Genomic DNA, 7,124 nt, shown 5'->3' with positions numbered 1-7,124 from the left:
TATGTTCTTCTCATCTAAGGCTTTGTTATAGTCTGAAAGGACGGCAGCACAAGTGTCATTAAGATCATCTATGTAGGGTTGACAATCATGCATGCTATAATTTAAAGTTTGGATCATGAGTTTTACCTGTTCAACGATGCTTAGAGTCCCATCTTTCGCCATGTAGCAGTAGTTTTTATTCAACATTGCTGACCCATCATCATCCGTAGTGGCCAGCATGGAGATTTTTCCTTTTCTTGTAACATTGTTGATGGTCTCTTCTTCATCTCCTGATGACCAAACTTGATGGTCTCGTTTAACTTGAGCCACATATGCCCTTGTCTTTTCTTTTTCTTCTAACTCTTGAGCCATTCTGAGATAGAATGCTCTGTCCTTGACACGTTGGCCTTACAATCTTTTGCGAAGTGATTTTCTTTGTTGCATTTGTGACAAATTACAACATCAGTCTTGTCTTCTGATTGAGTACCGGAGTCATTGTTCTGAGGAGACTGCGATACCTCATTGGGTTGATTGTTCTGAGAGACTTTAGAATACCGAGAGTTGTTGTTCTGAGGACCGAAGTTACGGTTGAATGGTGGTTTGTTGAATTGTTGATTCTTGCCAAAAGAGGAAAGTGGTATGCGGTTGAACTGTTGGCTAACTAGAGCAATAGCCTTCTGAAAGTCTTCTTCATCATCATACTCAGAATCTGCTTCGTATGACTGAGGTGGGGTGTCATACGATGAAGAATAAGGTGACTGCGGTGGAGCTTGTGCTATAAGAGCAAGTGGTCCTCCGAAGTCAGCACAGTCTTTGAGTACGGTGGATTCTTGTGCTTGAAGTTCTCCATAAAGTTTGTAGAGTGATAAAGAGTGAATCTTTCCGTCACCTTGGACTATCATTTTGGCTGTAGTCCAATGTCTTCCTAGACCATTAAGGAACTGGAGATTGGTTTCATGGTTGCTGCGGATGGAGAATGGTTGCGGTCTCAGTTGTAGAGATTGTCTCCGGTGCTGAATTAGCTGCAGATACTGAACCATTGCGGTATATAAGTTCAAAATGGTCACTTTTATGTTTCAACAGAAAAACTAAACCAAAACCAAATTAACCGAAATAATCGAACCATAACTAAAAAAGATTGTGCAGATCTGTTTTTGATTAAACAACTACATATAGTTCGACTATGATTTTCATCCAAAACTGAACTATTAAACATCAAACCGAACCAATAATATTAATAATATTTTTAACATAATATAATACTAAATATATGATATGTAATTATATTAAAAAATAATTTTTTAAAAGGTAATTATTTGAAATTAAATGAGATATCAAATCTTCTATTATATTAATATAATTTTAAACACTTAATTGTTTATTTTTCTAACAATGTACTTTATTTTTTTCATTTTTTATAACAAAGTATTCTTTATTTTTATCTTATTCTTGATTAATCAATATTCACCTCTAGTTATATCCATTGACCGACAAAATTATTAACCAAAATAGATATTAACTAATAACCAATAGCTACATAAAAATCATTACCCACCTATAATACAACCAAAACGTTGATACACACTCTATTCTAAATATGCTAAGGATAAATTAATGAAATTTAAAAAAGAGAAACGAAAACCTTTTAAAATAAAATTAACACTAGATAATTTATGCTTGGTTAATTTTTCTATGCTACACGTCACAATCTTATCTATAAATAAAACTCTATATTTATACTAGAGTTTGAAGATCGTTGACGATTCCAAAAGAAGCAGCTTCGGACCCGAAAACCAAGGACGAAAGGAACCAAATCGCACGCAAGGTACCTACCAGAAGAGTCTTGTCCAAATTCTTCGAGTTTTGATCTAAATAATTTTCTTTAATTTTCGTATGATATGATCCGTACATGAATATGATCTATCCGTCCCTTGCATGTTCTTTGTAACGGGTAATAAATTGATTAGTTTTTGCAAAATTTCCATTGACTTCATCGGACTCGAGTTTGAATTTCATTTACTTTGATTCGAGTAGTTATATTGAATTGCTTGCGGTGAATTGATGATTACAAACGCTTTGTATAATTGTATTGATGGTAATTTTGTAGTTAGGGTTTTTAATTGCTATGAATGATGTACTGCACAAGAAGAAGTTCGTTTTAGGCACAATGATCAATAACTAGTCGCAATAAACCACATCGATTTCATCCATAATTCGGCAATATTTTGCTGATGACACATCGAATAAACTTTGGGACAGAACTATGGATTTGTAGAATTTGATTTGTCGAGAAACGTTTTGCTGAACTTTGCGCTAGGGTTTTACTTTTAGAGGTTACCATAGGTTTCACTAGAGGTAAATTAAGCAGTCTTGAGTTCCAAACTTTCTTTTCCTACAGCTGATTATGCAAACATTAAAAAAGGGGTTATGAGTTGCTGTGATGGAGTCCAAGCTTCAATCAGTAATGGAGGTCAGCATGTTGGTGACGAAGGGAACAAAGCTCATTGCGATGTGAATCTTTTCTCAGGTAAGTTCAATGGGCAAAGTCTTATGAAGCCACACCAGAACCAGATGGTCTATGATGCTTCACACATGAGCTTTAGTCTGGTTTCTGTAATCTTCTGTTCGTATAACAATTTAGGAAGATGAAGTTGAAGTCTCCTTTGCCATGACTATTAGTTTCTTGATATGTTAATGATTTATTGGTAATACTTGTACACTGTTAGTCTGTAGGTTACTGAAGGTATAAATTTTGTGCATTTTGCCAAAAAATGAAAACCAGTTTTGATTTTGGGTGAACCCTTATTGTAGGATTTGCTGTTATATGGCTAAGAGAGAATTTGGAAGTGACGTTTCTGAGGATCTGACAAGGGAGTCATTAATCGCTCTATCTTATACTCTACCAGATACAAATCTTTCTTCAACAGACGTCACCAAAAGCTCAAAGAGCGTGAAGAATGTTGCAGAAGCTGTAATTTCTGATGAAAGAGAGAAATTTAGAGCTGACTTGATCTCTATATCGTATGCAGAGTCGCCTGACACCAAGGATTTACCGGTTTCGACTGAGAAAAACAAGGGTTAGATTGTTTTCCCATTTATGTGATTGTGTTTATTTTGTGTGGATCATGATGAACTTTTGGTTACAGCAAAATAAATCAGATGTTTTTTTGTGACTATTTCAAGTTGATTTGTGTTTTCTGAAATGTAAATCTATATTGTTTGTATTTTCTTTTCTACCTTTCTTTTTGTTGTTGTGCCACGTATTTTAGCTACATTTTTGTAGGATGGTTATGTGGACAGACACCGTATCCCACTCTTTTGGTTGGGGGGTTGTATCAGATTTTAATAACAAATCATATTAAAGAAAAATAAAATATCTTAAAATATGTAATAAAGTCCCAAGTTTTAAACGTGTGGTTGGAAAAGTCTAAACTTTTTTTTTTGTTGGTTGGTTAAAAGTTAAAACAACTTTCGGATGAAGGCGACCTTCAATTTTTAATCTATTGCCAGTTCATCCTTATTTTTTGTTTAAATGAACAAAATTGCAAAATTAATGTCTATGGTATTCAAAAACTGTAGATAAGGTTCAAAAAGTTTTCAACTTGTATAAGTTACAAAATCAGAAAAATCTTGGGTTTTTTTTGGAGAATTTGAAATGTCTACTTTGTCTTTTTAATTTTAATTTTTTTTGTATTTTTTTAGTACTTAATTAATTAAAGATAAAGGATAAAAAAGTTGGGCTCTCTCTCTCTCTCTCTCTCTCTCTCTCTCTCTCTCTCTCTCTCTCTCTCTCTCTCTCTCTCTCTCATGGCAGCTCCTATGGCCTGAAGAAGCCATCTTAGCAGTATTATATTATGATCCCCTCTTGGAAGAAACTACTTGAGACACATCAATTTTGTAGAAGACAACATTACTTTTGCTCATTTGACAAAAACCTCCAATACACACCTTAATGATCCAGATGCTCCTTCATACGTACCTCATCTCGACTCGTTGAATGTTCATCATCAAATTTTCAATGTCTACTAGAGATCAGTTAGAATAGCCTTACTCCACCCTTATTTCTCCAAAACAGCCCATCATAACACCACCCATTTCCATCCCTTATCATAACACCATAAAAATGCACCCACTTCATCAAAACTAACCACAACCATCATCATCGGTTAAACCTGCAGAAAACACGGAAAAGAAAGGAGGAGGGGATGTGATTGAATCAAGAATAATGAGAGGGAGGACATAGATATAATCGAATCGGAGAATTGGAGCTCAATTTCTTCATAACATTGCTATTTTCCAAATTAGCAACCCTAGGTTTAGTCAATTTCTCATCCAGATGAATTTCTTAACACACAGACATTGGATTAAATTTCTCAACTAGAAGGAAGATTCGAGGTGAAATCAGTAACCGATATTGAGCCTAACTTTGATTTATCCAAATTTCCTTCAAATGATGTAGAAACATCGGGATCAAGATCACATTCCATAAAATTGAACGACAACTAGATACAAGAGTAGATAAGAAAATAGGGGCCAAGATGGGAACAAGACAAAGTCAGAACACTACCAGAAAATCATCGACACTCCTGGAAAAGAGTAGGATGGGTCGAAAATAGGTTCTTTGATGGTATGTGATGTTTTCGATTTGCTTATCAACGAAATAGGAATGTCAGTTTGATTTTCAATTGAGAGAGAGAGAGAGAGAGAGAGAGAGAGAGGTCCAATTCTTTTATTTTTAATTTTTAATTAATAAAGTAATAAAGAAAATAAAAAAATACAAAATAGAAATTAAAAGGCAAAGTAGACATTTCATGTTCTCTAGGGACCAAAACCATAAAAACTTTCTATTTTAGACTTTGCATGCAAGTTGGAAACTTTTTGTATTATATCCACAGTTTTTTGAATACCACGTGAACCAATTCTACAATTTTATTTTAACAGAATATGTAACACATTCTTGACAAAATCTACATGCATATATAATTATTATACTAACTTTCTTGAAGTAACAAACAACACTTTTTAAATGATGGAACATAAATTACAAATGCACAAAGTAACATTCTCATGAAAATGATAAATGAAAGAGAAAAAACAAGTGCAAATGACATTCTTTCAAGAATGAAAATATATTACATTAGTAAATATGTAATTCGTATAAGAATGACCATAAAAATAAAAAAAAAAATACTAAACTGAAACTCTTTTGATTTAGAAGACCACAAGCATAAATTCTAAGCATAAATCTTACATTTTGATGAGATTGATAGAATTCTGTATAATAAATGAAAGTTTTTTTTATTTTGTCATTTGTTACATTCTCATTCAATTTGACAAATGTTATTTTGTGGTTATTTTGAATTAATTTTTTTCCACATGTTATTTTAAGAGTTTTTATTTTATTTTATTAAATTTTACATAATATTTTAATGTAATAATTGCAATAAATGTAGCAATAAATAGATATTAATTTCATTAATTAACCTGCCTTTTAATTTCAAAATTCTTAAAATTAAAGCTCATTAGTTTCTTTTTTTTATTTAAATTATTTGTTTCAATTTAAAAGATAAAAAACATTTTTAGTATATAAAATCATATTCTTATTTTCTTATAAATTCAAAGTTCTCAAGTATTTTGATATTTATATTTATTTACTTTTATAAATTAACTCATGTAATACATGGGTCTCACAACTATATATATATATATATATATATATATATATATATATATATATATATATATATATATATATATATATATATATATGAGAGAGAGAGAGAGAGAGAGATGTATGTTCAAATGAGAACAATTGAGAACAAATTTAAACCACTCATTTATTTTTTCTATTTTCTTGTCTGCACCTCCCTCCACCTCACTCGTCCCCTCATCGGAAACCACTTTCATCTACTATTATCGAGCTCCTTTCCTCCATAATCTCCAAACTTTCCATCCTCGTATTCTCGTTTCTCCTCTCATAACCACCATTTCTTCTTTGGAAGACGATCCCCTCGCCAAACAAACGATTGATTTGATTTCCGAATTGTGTTGGTCAAATGATTCTTCAATATACAACGAACTTTTTGCTAGGGTTTCAGATCTCGATTTTCTTTTGGTTCCTTATTTTGGAGCAGGCATCGAATATATTTGGTAGTTGTCCTCTATTCCTTACACATATTTGTTCTTATGAGTTATGAATGACGTCAAATACATACTTGCTGGATGATTAGTGATTCTTGTTGTTATTGTTGCTTCGTTACTCTTTCATTTGGGGTAATTAACTTCTATCTTGTTTTATATAATCTCATAGACATTGTGACATCTTACAGATTTTTTGAACACCAAGTGTTCGATGAAATGCTTCAATGAAAAAACCTCTACAAATAAATCAAGAATAAGGTGGTGTATTTATTGTTGCAGTCTGTAGGTGCTTGTTGATGGGTTTTTTTTTTTTTTTTTTTTTTTTTTGCTGAAACAACATCATTTTGATGTCTCTGTTTAATTTGCGTTTGTTTTTTTACTGGACTTTATTTCCCCAAACATATTCAATAACTTGAATGTTTGGTTGTTAAGATTATAAACTGGGTTTTATATTCTTGCATAGTTTCCCCAAACATATTTTGATATCTTTGTTTAATTTGCCTCTGTGTAGGACTCGAAAGAGGTGACTTAAAGAGCTTAATGGGTTAATTTGGCAACTTAACCCTAATAAATATGAAAGTGACATTTTATTTGAAAATCCTTAACTTTGAACCCTCATTAAGCCATACATTAAGGCCCTTAGGTTATTGAATTTCACATCTCTATAACCTAATAAGTAACCAACAATCATGTTAAAAGTGATAAACTTAAGGCTTAATCATTAATTCCTTAATAGAAGACCAAAAACGATTTAGAAGATATTATGATTAATTTTCCCAAATCTGTCCTCCAACTTCTAAAATCCGTGCAAGTCAATAAGAACATCTAAAAATCATGAGACTTAGTTTTCTGGAAATCTTAGTGTGTCTACTTTCTTCAAACTTTGAATCACATTTCGAAACTCCAACTCCTTGAGGGGTAAATTTTGCAATCTTCTCAGGATGGTCCATGTTGTCACAAATTTCATGCACTGTCTTCAAAAAATCATAATAAATTCATCAGAA

The 7,124-nt window shown here is 32.2% G+C and overlaps 1 long non-coding RNA gene across 1 annotated transcript; it reads left to right on the top strand.

The window, feature by feature from the left end:
• Window positions 1-1,670: 1,670 nt before the first annotated feature.
• Window positions 1,671-3,203, top strand: LOC145101778 (uncharacterized). Its single transcript, XR_013705812.1, has 2 exons — window positions 1,671-1,804; window positions 2,791-3,203. It is a non-coding gene; the product is annotated as an uncharacterized LOC145101778 (long non-coding RNA).
• Window positions 3,204-7,124: the final 3,921 nt, after the last annotated feature.

The sequence above is a fragment of the Lactuca serriola genome, chromosome 4, assembly GCF_051521515.1.
Source record: "Lactuca serriola cultivar US96UC23 chromosome 4, Lser_US96UC23_V15, whole genome shotgun sequence".
Taxonomy (NCBI): Eukaryota; Viridiplantae; Streptophyta; class Magnoliopsida; order Asterales; family Asteraceae; genus Lactuca; species Lactuca serriola.
This window is presented reverse-complemented; position numbering and strand designations above follow the sequence as displayed.